The 13,731-nt window shown below is 50.2% G+C and overlaps 1 protein-coding gene across 11 annotated transcripts in view; it reads left to right on the top strand.

The window, feature by feature from the left end:
* Positions 1 to 3,512: 3,512 nt before the first annotated feature.
* Positions 3,513 to 13,731, top strand: part of PCDH15 (protocadherin related 15) — a 635,072-nt gene continuing 624,853 nt past the window's right edge. For 7 of the 11 annotated variants that reach the window (XR_005257310.1, XR_005257316.1, XR_005257315.1 and 4 more), the window contains exon 1: positions 4,091 to 4,145. The gene's annotated coding sequence lies outside the window, so the exon portion shown is untranslated. Of the gene's footprint in view, positions 3,532 to 4,090; positions 4,146 to 13,731 lie in introns of those variants that run through there. The other 4 variants (XM_038140145.1, XM_038140144.1, XM_038140143.1 and 1 more) reach the window with 2 other exon arrangements.

Raw genomic sequence — 13,731 nt, 5'->3', positions numbered from 1 at the left:
TGGAGTCTTGACACTTTCGCTTGTAATTCCTACTCTCTTATTAAAATCATCCGCCAAATTTTGAAGTAGAAATTAAATTTTCCTCTAATTAAAAGCATTACTTTTCAAATCTGATTGTGCACTGTGACAAACCCTACTGAATTCTGCATTAGCACAGGAGCTCCTGAGCTCTCAGATCTCCTGTACGAGCAAACAAGATTCTCTGCTGGGCTCTCTGTGACTCATCTAATGGTGGTGGGGAGAAATACCTGGCCACTGCAGCACCTCGGATGCTGAGCAGCATTGCCCTCGTGCTCAGCCTCCTTCTGCCTCCTTTCCTTCCTCTAGGAGTTAATTCTATCATTATAATGAGCTAAATTGTCTCTTTGCAGCTTGTATAGGACTCTTCTGAGCAATGATATTTTGGTTACACTGAAGTAAGCTCTCATTGGGTGAGGGAAAATACACATTTTAAATTTGCACTCGTTATTGTTCACGTGTCACAACTCAGAGACCTCGTGCTGCATTTAAAGGTGGGGGAGACGTGAATGTGGGTTCCTTCCCAACCTCAACCTCCCTCCCTTTGGGTTTGCTAACAGAGAAATCAAAAGAAATTTGAAATTGCAGTAACACAGAATGGTTTCGGTTAAAAGGGACCTTAAAAATAACTTAATATTTACCCTCTGCCATGAAGAATTTGGATGTTAAAGAAGCATGAGGAAGGGAAGGGAAGTAAGGGAAGAGAGGTTTTCACTCACCTGTGTGCTTACAGATCATGCTGAGGCCTGAGCTGTGAGCTGATTTGCAAAGTGCACATTGCCATTCAAATATTTACAGTGTGCCTGTGAAGCATCTGGGTACCACAGGGGTTGAAATCCCTGCTCTCATCCCTTTTGTATGGGAGAGGAGCACAAGGAGGCACCATCTGAATCAAAATTACTTTTGTTTTTGCCTTCAGCGAAGGTGAGGGAAAAAATTTCAGCCTCGGGTTCAGCTAGGGGATTTAATCTGGATTTACAGAGGTGAAATTGAGAAGAAGGGGTCACGAGGTGGCTGAACGAGTGTAAGAACAACTGGCAGCTGAAGGGGATGGTCTTGCACCACCTGCAAGGTCTGCTCATCCCAGACCTGCTCAGCTTGGCTTTGCTGCTTATCTGACTCCTCAGTGATCCCCCCTGGCTTGTTAAAGATGAAGGAAATGCTGTCTTTTGCTGCCAGGTAAGTTTTCTGCTGATTTAGTGAGTGGACCTGGGTCAAGTGAAGTTGCTGCAAGGCTAAGAGGAACTTGGGGAACTTTTCTTGTGCTGGCAGGGCTTGTTGTCTGAGCCCTACTCATGTGGGCAGCTGTGGTGGGAACAGCACCAGCCAAGGGGTTGGGATTTGGGATCTCCAGCCAACCTCAGTCTTCTGGTGGTTTCATTGCTAAATAATTGATCTTGCATCCTGTTCTGAGTGGAGGAGTCTGGCCTGGGTTACTGCATTGGTCCAGGCATAAGCTTCTAAGCTTTGGGGGCAGAGGTAGGGGAAGTTTCAGTGCATGTGCGGTGTCGTTCATAAATATTGAAGTAAAACACGAATAACGGCTAAGTCCCTGATTCTACAGGCTGCTGACCCTGCCTGTTTGGGATTTTTACTCAGATAGTTCACCAAAAATCTCCCATTAAGCCTGCAGAGCTCACATATCCAGGAAATGCCTATATTTAAAGCAAATTAACAAGGAAGCTTGTGGGCCTTTATTGAAGTGCACGAGGATCTTTACAAGTATCTCTTGTTTGTAAAGACAAATGTGCAAGGACAACTGCTGGAAGCCTAAACTCCACTTCTGCTAATGAGCTGACTCAACGCCGGCGCCGGGACACACGATATTTCCCCTCCAGCCGCTGTAATTAATATTCATTTTTCACTTCACGGGGATCACCCCTGTTCACCTCCCACCCCACGCCAGCACACCCGAGCTATTCCCGCTCTCGCAGCTGGGCGCAGCTCCTCTCTGTTCCAGCGAAGTTTGCGGCTTTTTCCCCTCCCCGCAGGTGCGCGGAGTCAGCGGGGAGCGCAGAGGTGAGGAAGAGGAGGCGCTGATGGACGAGCCGGGGGTGCCGAGGCGGGCAGGAGGGGAGGGAAGGAAGGCAGGAAGGAAAGAAGGCAGGAAGGAAGGAAGGAGAGCGAGCGGCCGGTGCCTGCGGCTGCAGTTCGCCGTGCCTCCGAGCCGCGGCGGGGGCACACTCCGCCCGCGTTTGGCGAGCGCGGCTCCGCGCCGCTCCGAGCGGGGCAAGGCGGAGGCAGCCGGGGCCCGAGGCGGAGGTGAGGACCGGGGGTACCGGGGGGTGCGATGGGGTGGGGTGGGATGGGATGGGGGACCCTCACCAGAGCAGTAAGGCCGCCCGAGCTGCGGGAGCTGCGGCCCCGCTCGCTGAGCGGGTGCGGGAGGGAGCGAAGCCACTCGCCCCAAGCCACTCGCCCCAAGCCACTCGCCCCAGAGGTTCCTGGCCGTGGCTTGTGGCCCCAAGCGCGACCGCGGTGAGGGTCTCTGAGGGGTGGGTGCTGCTACGTGGCGCCGTCCGAGGAAGATGCACTTACATGCCACTTGGCAGCATCCCGCTTCCCTCGGATCAAACTCTGTGCCCCTTGTCGAATTACCGGAGTGTTAGAGCTCCTCGGGACTCCGGAGATGCAGTGCGAGTCCTTCTGAAGGCTGGGATTGGTTATTAGGATTCCAAAGGAATTAGCAGGGTGCCCTGAAAATACCTGGGGAGGAACAGATTTTACTCAGCTGCCCTGCAGAAAATTTGTGGTTCCTGAGTCTAGGTTGACGTTTGGATTTGAGAGGATATTGAGACACTCGGGATTTACGTGGTCATCTTCATGTGAAAGGTCAGGAGTGATTATTTTCCTTGTTAAAAGGCTTTACAGACAGGTGCTGGCCGTTTTGCTGATGGAGTTGCCCGCAGAAGTGTGAGGGAGGAGCGCAGGTGAAGCCAGTAAAGGGGTTTGAAGGCCAGAGGGGAGGGGAGTTTGGTGTAATTAAACGGGCAAATTCGCGTTTTGTATTCACTTAGTTAAGGAAAAACTCTCTTCTAGGAGAGAGAGCCCGGGTCGGAGCTGAGTGGAAGGGATAGGGTGAAGCGGTGAGCATTTGCGTTTGAAACCAGCAGCGCTTTAGCTTGCCACTTCCCTTGTACCAGCTGAATCAACGCGGAGTTTGTTTATTAGGAAACGAAGGTTTGTGCTGCTTTAGGGTACCACCCGGGGGTTTGCCCCCTCGGGCTCCCTGCTGCTCCAGCAGCGAGCGCGGTTGGCCCGGTTCTTGCGGGATGCTCTTGGGGAGCAGCGGCAGCCGGCGGCGGGGCTGACCCGCCGCGCACACCGGGCACCCAACAGGTCCCCGCGGTGTTGATTCGCCGCCTGAAACTTCGCACGCCGGATTGAGGCGGGTGGCACAGCCGAGACACCGAGCCTCCGAGGAAACAGGCCTACAGGTGGCATTTGGGGATCAGGCATCGGCAGCGAGCGCAGCCTCGGCAGTGGGTGCGCGCCGCTCCGGAGTTGGGCTCAGTAAGTGCCGGGAGCGGCTCTGCCGGAGGCTCCTTCCCGGCGCCGCGGAGCATCTCCCGCTCGGGCAGGGCGGGGGGCGCGGGGTGGGAGCGCAGCCGCGGCGGGAGGGAGAGGGGGAAGGAGCGCGCCCGCAGCCCCCGGCCCGCTCTGCCGTGCGCTGCCCGTGCCCGTGGCCGGGGGACAAGGCGGGCGGCGGGGCTGCCGGGGAGTTGGCTGCGCTATCCCGGAGGAGCGGCTGCCGCGGCAGCGATGCCCGGAGCCCTCGCGAACGCTTGCTGCCTTCTCTCTCTCACCCCCCCCCATCCCCGCTCCTCCCTGCCTCCCTCCTTCCCTTCCCTTTTTTCCCTTTCGCCGATGCGGGGAGGCGGGCACGAGCCGCAGCAGCGCAGCAGCGCTTTCCCCGCGCCGGGAGCCGGGGGGGCAGCGGCGGCCCCGCTCCCGGCTCCCCCCGCCCCTGCGCAGGCAGCGCCGCAGCCGCGCTGGCCCCGGCGGGCGGAGCGGAGCCGCCGCTGCCCCCGCGCCCGCACGGACCCCGCGGGCCTCGCTGCCACAGGGCGGCGGCCCCCGGCCCGTCCCGCCGCCCGGCGCGGCCGAAAGTTTCCCGGCGGAAAGGGGTAAGTCGGGGGCGGCGGAGGGATGCGCAGGTGGGGGGATGCTGGAGCTGCCCTGCCGCGGCTCCTCGGGCTGCCTCGGCTCCCGCCCCGCTGGGGCGAGGGCAGGGCTCCGCGGCCGGAGCCGGGAGAGCCTCCTCCGGCGAGGGCAGACACCCATCTCTTCCTCCCCTTCCCTATCGGTCCCTGTCGCCAAGCGGAGGAGAGACAGTGACCTCAACTACTGTGGTGTCGCTCGGAGATGCAGGGTTTAATTTGCGAGGGCCAGTAGTGGCAGAAATGCAGCGCTCAGACTTTAATATCTGCATATGGTAATGGGTAAAATAAAGGAACCCGTTAGTATTCCGCTCCTGTAATACTTGGCGCGGGAGAGCCTGCTGCTCCATCTCGTTTGCGAGCTGCTTTGGGGGAAGCGGAGCGGTGCTGGGTGCCTTCCCCGCTGCCTCTTCCCGAGTGCCTCAGCCCTTCAGGCATCGGGAAGTCCTGCGGAGGGGTGACGGGAAGGTCCTTGCCTTGCAACCGCAAAGCTGCGGAGAGGCACCTTCTCGGGCTCGGAAAGCCTCGGGAACGCTTTGGGAGCGGGATTATGGCAGCAATCAGCAGGGCAACCCCGGTGCCCGGCTCCTGGCTGGTGATGTGACTCCGCTGCCAACCTCTTGCACACCCCAGTGATTTTTATCTATCCCTGTGGCTGCTGCGAGCCCTGTGTTTGAAATGTTGGGCGAACTTGAGGGATGTACGGTGAGGTCAGCCGTGGGGGCTGGAGCCTGAGCGCTGGGATTACCTCGGGAAGAGCAGGACCGAGGTGTGGGTGGTGTCATCCGGGGGCACACGCCGGGAGAGGCAGGTGCCGCCTTCCCATCCCCTCCGCGTGTTTCGGCAGTGGCCATTAATGACGATTGGATGCTAATTCGGAGGGAGGGATGTGGTAGAAGGGGTTTTTGGATGCAAATCAATCCCCGTTGACTCATTTGGGCCCCGCCGAGGTGCGGGGGGAAGCCCCTGTGTTGGCAAGGCGGGCTGCTCCCACTCCCATCATCAAAAGTTAAGGTGGAAACATTTCCGTGTCTGCTCCCACCCACCCCCCGACGGGAGGAGGTTCGTGACATACAAATTTCTCAGACTGCTCTTTGGGCTGTCTGCGTGTTAAGCAAATACGTTTCTCACTTCGACTGAGAACAGTTTTGCTCTCTGATGAGTGGAAGCTGGGGAAAAAAAAAGAGACATTTAAAAATAAAATCAGACGGTATAGCTGGAGTGGTAAAGCAAATGTTCTCGAGATCCCACGTAGCAAGCTGGGGATGAATGCAAACTGTTCCTGCCGTGTAACTTTTCCAAATTCAGTTCTCCCTGAGAGATGCGATCTCCTCCTGCCTGGCAGCAGAGCCCGGTCTGCATGGAGCAGGGAACGGGTGCCAGGATGCTTTTCCAGCGCCCTGAAGGGACAACGGGAGCGTGCTGGCACTGCCGCAGGAGTGACAGCCTTGTCACACGCGGAACCCGGCACCTCCAGGAGCCCACCCTGCTTTCAACTTTCTGGTGTGTCAAAGCTTTGGGAAATTTGAGGCAGGTTACTCCCAAATCGGGGACTACTGGCTCTCCCCTCTTGCTTCAGCTGCTGTGGATGTGGCAGGCCCCCTTATGTCACCCTGAGTGTCTGTAGGTGACATATGCTTAATCTTCAAGGGAATGACCGTGGACACGTAAAGGGACACTTAAATTAGTCTTGCTCTCGTTTTTACTCAAAGTTTCACGTGCAGCCTTTCACATCCTGCTTTTTCTGTAACTTCCCAATGACAACGTGTGCTCATATCTGGACAAGTGTTAGAGTATCTAATTCCTCTGGCAAAATGGGAATGGCTGGTAGAGCAACCTGCTAAACATCTTCAAGGGTGAGCGCGAGCTCGGTGTGCGTATTGCAGATGAAGAGGTTCAGTCAGCGTTTTGAGACCGTGGCTATCACTCACTCCTCCCCCAATGAAGCGTCCTATCAGCTGTGCAAATGGGCTTCTCAGATCTGGGCTCTGATTTTCTGTGCAGAGATGGAAGCCTGAGGCACAAAGTGTTGAGCTGCTGCTGTACGCCCTTGGTATAGATGTGTGGGCTAGCTTGGGGTTGGTGGCTGTTTGGGACAGCTCCACTGCAGTGCTGGGTGGCCATTTGCTGTAGGCTGAAGCTTTGTGCTTCAGAAGCTGCCACAGGACTGATGCAGGGATACAGAGCTTTGCCAGGGCTGAAAGAAGGGCATGGACATCAGACACGAGTTAGAACTTGGCTTGAGATCTCTTCCCTCACTTTACAAAATAAACTTCCATAAGTTCCTTATGTATTGCTCCTGGACACTTCAAGAACCACGTTTTTACTTGGTGGGATACATCCTTAAAAAGTGGTCTACCTCGTTTGCTTCTTCCCATGCCTCAGCAGCCTGAAATCCATGGACATTTACCCCTGAACCCTGGGATTTAAGTACTTGAAGTACTTGAAGTAACAGCTTCAAACGAAGGACATAAGATGTTAAAACTCTGTTCCTGGTAAGCAAGCAGCTGAAGGAAATATGACCAGTAGCTTTGCACTTTTCCTTTCATGGCTCTAGTAAGCTTCTTGTAGCAATTCAGCCTTAGTCCAAATGCTCTCAAACAAGAAAATAACACGAATAGTACCATTCCTTTTTTTGATTGGTTTTTTAAAATAATATTTGTGTCTGCATATGGGCCTTTGTCCAGCCAAGCAGCAAAATCTGAAGACAGGAAAATAAAATCTGATCTTAGTTCAGTTTTAACAGTAAGTCTGATATAAAACCTTTGGTTTGGCAAAGAAAACCGTTTTACCCATGAAGGTTCTTTTCGGATCTTCTTCATCCAAGCTTGAAGTAAACTTAACAGACTTCTGGCAAAATGAAGCATTGGGGCTTTTTGTGTGTGGACCAGCTGTTTTTCTCCTAAACTCAGAGTGCACAGATGAAAACTGATCTGTTAGCCAATTATTATTTACTTCTTGGTACTTGAAACATGATAACTGAATAGTGGGAGCTTGAAATCTGGATCAAACCCTGCTTGAGAATTAAACCCAACTTTGCTTGTCCCGTCCTATTAATAGTTTATAAATTCAGTGTCTGAACCACAGAAAACAGTAGTTAAAGTGGCAAGGATTATTGCTCAAAATCCTGCAATCAGAGCTTGCTGTTTTAATTAAAAATAACTAATCAACTGATTGATGAAGGGGGAAAAAAGTGCCTTGCAGGTATATATTAATTTTGCTGCTACCAGAGGACTCTATGTGATGCATTTGTTGATGTGAAGTCTTTTGGGGGAAGAGACACTGAGTGCCTAAAAAGCTTGTGCAAGCACAGCAGAGCAGGCCTCTGGGAGAGGAGATGCTCCTGCAGCTTTTCATGCTCAGGTGATTTATTACAAGAGACTTGACAGTCAGGACTAACTCAGCAGTAGTGGGAAGTGGTTTGTTTCTGGCACTTCAGGCAGTGGGTGTGATCCCCTGGCAGCAGTTTGGGGTGTTCCTGAGCTGTTAGGGTTAGGATGACAGGCTGTTCTTGGGCTACTGTATATCTGGCTGGACTTTTATCAAGCTGCAGCTCCAAAGAAGGTGGAGCAAGTAATTCTGATGGCTGGTGACAAACCTCTATTACTGCGGGTCTTCTGGGCAGTCAGGACTTGGTGAAGGGAAGGAGAGATCTTGACTCCATTTCAGAAGGCTGGTTTATTATATTATGATACATATTCCTTTAAAAAAGACCACACTATAACTATATTACAAAGAACAGAGAGAAGGATTCATCAGAAGGCGAGACAGGAATAGAAAGGAATGAATCACAAAGTTCTGTGACTCCCAGAGAGTCCGAGAGCTGCTGCCTCCTCGATTGGCCACCAAGCAGAAACATCCCACACTGACCAATCGAGGAAGCACCTGCTGCATTCCACAGCAGCAGATAACAAATTGTTTACACTTGAACCTGAGGCCTTCTCAGCTTCTCAGGAGAAGAAAATCCTAGCAAAGGGATTTTCACAAAATATCACAACCACAAACCTCTGAAGGGAGAGCTAAAGTCACTTAAAAGAGTGTCTGTTTTGTGCATCTAAACCTAGTGATCTGAACTCCTTACAGACCCTCTATGAACGCAAAGCACACAGCTTTGTGTGTGACAGGGACAAGGGTGTTCTCCCTGGATTCACTTGGGAAGGGACAGCCAGTAGGGAGAAGGAGAGAATTCCTCTGTTGGCGGAAATTTGACCTTGTCAGTGTGATTGCCCTCAATCCTTGGTTAATCCCAGAATCCCAAAATGGTCTGGAAGAGACCTTAAAGCCCATCCAGTCCCACCCTGTGCTGTGGGCAGGGGTATCTTCCACTATCCCAGGTTGCTCCAAGCCCCATCCAGCCTGGCCTTGGGCACTTCCAGGGATCATGGGGCAGCCACAAAATGTTAAGGAGCTGCCTTAGAGGTTCCAGGTTTGCAGCAAACCCCAGCACTGCTGAGCTGGGAGAGAAGGGAGCCCCTCTGCTCTCTGCCTGTGTGGGAAAGGCAGGGGAAGGTGCTAACTGTTGGTTGTCTGTTTGTTTGGGCTGCATCAGAGGAACTTTGTCTCTGCTGGGAACTCTTGCAGGGGCTCAGGAGAACAATTAGATGCCCAAACTGACGAGTGGTGAACCTCAATTAGGAAGCTGCAGCTGCAGGGGCAGCAGAGCTGGGATGAGCCAGTCAGGCTCTCCCACCCTCTGGATGAAAGCCTTGCCCGGCCTGTGCTGGCTCATACTGGGAATAACCTCTGGGAAAGAATGCTTCAGAAGGAGTTTGCAACCTTAGCCTAAAGGTGAGCAGAGGAATCCTGGGCTTTCTCCCAACTTTCCTTGGAACTTCAAACAATCCAAGCTTGCCTGTCCTGGGTGATTGCCTGAGGAAGGGCCATGGACTGCTGTCCTTCTCCAGCCTGTTTTGTCTGCCATCCAACAATGCCCTGCGACAGAGAAAAAAAAACAGCTCTGGTTCAAATAAATTCCCTGGAATAGTGCAGTCTGAAGGGCAAGGAAAAAAGTGCAACAGAGGGAGGTTCAAAGGGAAGAGCCACAAAGGCTGCAGCTGTTTTCTGTCACTGAAGTGCTCCCTTATTTTTTTTTTTAATTTAGTTCATACGCTTCATTTTCTAACCCGAACAAACCATTTGAGGTATTGAGAGAAGAAAGTGAGGTAAAAAGGCAAAGCTGACTGATTAAAGCTGGTGGAAAGATTGCTGGGAGCAGTTTGGGAAAGATGTAAGGAGAAAAATACTCCTGGTAAAGCATTTTGAGGAGCCATCTCAGTATGAGCAGCGAGTCCTTTCTAAAGTAAAGATTGTGCTTAAGAACTGAAATGCTGCTCTGGTTGAAGTGATTTAATTATTGGAAGACAAACATACAGCCACTGCTTTTACCAGTGCTTGTTATTAATTGGGTGGTTGGGCAATCAGATTTGGATAGGAATTGTACCTAAAATAGCTTTATTTTTCCAGAAATACACATTAGCACACATTTCTACTTAAAACCAACCCAAATAATTCTGTGTTTAATGGCCAAGGACCCAGGTTGTAGGAAGGAAAGTGTAAATAGGAATGCCTGAGGATCTGGGAGGGCTGTGTGACAAGGGTTGGTGCTATGATATGTCAATTTTCCAGACTTCTTATTGCTACTGGGGAACCTTCCTGCACAGCCAGGTTGTTGCATTCACTTCACCCACATGCTGATTGCTGTATTTACCTCATTCACTTGGTTCCTTCTTGCATATTTTAAACAGATAAAAATGCTCCTCTGCTTCCCATTCAAATTCTGGTTGTGTCCAGCCACTGGAAGGTTTTGGTGATTTTTTTTATTTTTTTCTTTTGGGTGAGAGATACAACTGCAATCTGTTCATTGCATTTCGTGTGGTGCTTTTGACAAAAAAAAACCACCAAAAAACCAAAAAACAAAACCATGAATACTAAGCCCAGTGTGAAGAGTAATTTGAATGGCTGATTACAACATTTTCAGCTTCCCCCTTTGTATCTGGAGAAGCAGGGCTCCTGTCTCAGGGTGCTGTCTTCCACTGGGCATTTCCATGGTTGATTTTGGCAAGAGGGAGAGAACTCCTGGGATCTGATGGTCTGGGTGTGCTGGGAGCTCCCCCATGGCCATGCTCCATGTGGATGTTGTGAGCCGGGTGCCATCTCCTGGGGAGTGTGTAACCCCACATTTCTCTGATACCCCTCATTCAAAGCCAACAGTTTCACTGAGACATCAGGATGTTCCTCGGACTGGCAGCTCCAAACATTGCTGGGATGACTCTGGGCAGCTTTGTGCTCCCTCCTTGCAGATCTTGGTGTGAACTTGGCCTCTTTGCAGGGTGTTTCCCCAGTCAAGCAAACACCCTGCTCCCATCACAGGAGCTGTGCCAACTTCAGGGATGGGTTCTACAGCACTGGGCAAGTGGCACTTGGATTATGTGTTGGAGGAGGGCTTGGCAGGGCTGGATTTGCGGCTGGATTTTGATCTTGGAGGTCTTTTCCAACCAGAATTTTATGATGGTGATGATTACTATCATGATTGTGGAGAAAAGCAATCTTTTTCTGAAAAGAGAAATCCATTTATGGCCTTTTGGAAGTAGGAGAAGAGGCAAATGTTGTTGGTATGGTTTTGATTGAGCTTTCATTAAACTGTTTTTTGAGTGTTTCCTCTAAACAACAAATATTTGAGTGTGCCTGCACTCCAAGGTTACCTTCTTGAGCACTGTGGCTGATCCTTACTCCCAAGATTCTCCCCTGAACAGAACTGTGCTTCACCAAGCAAACCCAATTTATGGATTATGAAGTTACTGGGATTTTCCTTCCAGTTTTTACACTTGGGTAATATCCAAACTCGGAACAACTCGGGAACCTTTGGTTTCTGGTGGTGTGTTCAACAACACAAAATAGCTCAAGGCTTTCTTCTCTGCCCTTGTCTGCAAACAGAGATTGCAAGTTTGAGGAAACTGCTGGTGAGGCAGCACAGTGGCAGTAATTAGAATGTGGTGTGTTTAGTGTTACTTGTTGCATCTAGGATTGAGTGCAAACTAGAAATGAAACCCACACTCTAATGAAATAAGGTTGTGACACCTCGGTGCCATGTGTATGACAAGGAGAAATGAACAACTTGATGCAGAAGTAGATTGCCATTGAATTTTTTTAATTTTTTGTTTGGTTGGTTTTTTTTTGGTTCCTGTCAAAGAAAGGGGAGGGAGATAGATGTGTGAGCACAAGTTAAATTCAAAGAAGCACTGGCTGGTTTCTGAATCCATTTAGCTTATGGAGCTTCAAGTTATTTCACATTCACAAATAGGATCTTTAAATCTCTCAAGAGCAGTCTGAACTCTGTTACTCAGATGTCCACTAGAATGAATTTCTTCATAATAATGAAATTGCTGCAGTTTTGATAGTCAAGGAGCTTTCTAGGACTCTCATTTTACTTAAGTTGCTGGACTTTTTCCTTTTTAGGTGCCCAAATCAATCATAGAGCAGATAGTGATCTTCTTCAGCAGCCATCCTTTAATACTATTTCACAGTTTTTTGTTTATTTTTTTACTTTCTGAGAGCAATGCCTTTCATTTGAATAAAACTTTCAGTTTAGAAAAAAATAAATCTTTTAACACTTAATGTGAAAGAAGGTTATTTGCATAAGTCCTTATACCTGAGGAAGATCTGGATAAATGCAGCCAGTGAGTTTCAGATGGGTTTGGTTTTTAAGGATATACAGCCTTGAATAAAATGGGATTCACGACTGGTGAACCACGGGGCTCGTAAAATTCACTTTTGTAATTTGAAAAACTGCAGGGAACGAGATACTGTGAGAACCCAGTTGGAGTGGGAGTGCACAGCCCCAGGAATTCTCCAGCCTGTCCTGTTAAAGGACATCTGTGATGTCCTTGTGCCTGGCAGCCCCCTCGGGGAGCAGAGGAGAGACGGGAAAAAGGCTCCTGCTGGATGGTGTTTGTCCTGTCTGCAGTTGCTCTGGATTTATCCAGAGGTTTCTGTGGATGAAGGAAGTTCAGCAATATGGCAGCTACAGCAGGATAGGGAAGCTGGCCACCCTTGTGGTCTTTTTTCATCTGGGAAGGAAGCTGGGGAACTGAAGCTACTGAAGATGAATCAGACTGCTCATGAAATTCATAACAGATGGAGGTTTTGTCCACTGGCACTGCAACTTTCAGCTTTATTCCTTCCTGATTATGACTTCAAACAGCAGTGAGGCAGTGGAAGACAGTGCCTGCATTGCCTCATTGAAGGGAAAAGGACACAGGATTATTGAAATCCCTTAAAAACTCTCTTTTTGGGGGGAGTTGCAATGATCTCCCTTAGAGTCTTTGACAATGTTCCTATTCTAATATCTTTGAAGGCAGATTACCAAAAAAATAAAATAAAATTTCCAACTATGAAGGGAGTCTCAAACCAAAGGGATTCATCCATCAGAAATATGGATGTTATGTCCTCTTGCCCTCCCACAATTTTCAGGATAGTGACAAGTTTATGACTTGGGCTGCCAGCCACAGAGGATGTCATTGAGGGCATGAAATTCCAAGTTCTTTCCAAGGATATCCTTGTATAACTCCTGTGGAAGAAATGAGCAGGTTCTTTTGGTGGCACAACAGGTAACTGTGGTGCCAGGGCTACTGCAAAATGAACTGAGCCTTTTGAGCCATGCACATCTGATAGAAGTGGGGACTTTTTTTGGGTAGAAAGGGATCAGTTCAGGGCAATTGTTGGACTGGTTTGAAAGTAATTCTGAACTGAAGTGAGGCTGGCATTGGTTGTGCCAGAGAGAGCCCCTGAGAGGAGGTGGTGGTTTGGCAGGGACATGTAAAGGTGGAGAGAAAGTCTCATGCAGCTGGGTAATTTTTTCTCATCCTAAATTTGCATTGTGTAACCTGAATGTTGCTGCAGAATTCTTCAGTCTGTGTGTTTTAGAGTGAAGCAAGTTTTTAACTTGGTGTTAAAACCAACAGCTACAGTTCATGGAATCCCAGACTGGCTTGGATTGGAAGGGACCTTAAATCCCATCCAGTGCCACCCCTGCCATGGGCAGGGACACCTTCCACCGTCCCAGGCTGCTCCAAGCCCCAGTGTTCAACCTGGCCTTGGGCACTGCCAGGTCTCCAGGGGCAGCCCCAGCTGCTCTGGGCACCCTGTGCCAGGGCCTCATTACCAGCAAGTCCTTCCTAAAATTCACCTAAATGCCCTGCTCCTGTCTCTGTAGAGAAACGTCTCTTTCCCCGTGTCTGTAACATCTTCACCTCGCTGCGGGAACACTCGGAGTGGCCTGGGAGGTGTCCAGGGTCCTGAAACTGCAGAACTGAAGTCACTCAGCAGGGAGCGAGTCCCTGAGACAGGAACGTCTCCTAGCTGAGGTTCACCAAGAAATGTGTCTAGTGGGACTGCGAGATCATGGCGAAAAACAGTTCCTTTCCAAAACAAAAAAACTTTGGAGGTTGATTCTTTGCAATTATCTGTGTCCGTATAGTGGCCGCTGGAATTCTGCTTTTTGGGATTTCGTGGGAAACCTCCTTCTGTCTCCTGGTACAGGCGAATGAATGCACAT

This window comes from Motacilla alba, chromosome 6, assembly GCF_015832195.1.
Source record: "Motacilla alba alba isolate MOTALB_02 chromosome 6, Motacilla_alba_V1.0_pri, whole genome shotgun sequence".
In the NCBI taxonomy this organism is placed as follows: Eukaryota; Metazoa; Chordata; class Aves; order Passeriformes; family Motacillidae; genus Motacilla; species Motacilla alba.
Note: the sequence above shows the minus strand (reverse complement) of the source record. Positions and strands in the feature narration are given on the sequence as shown.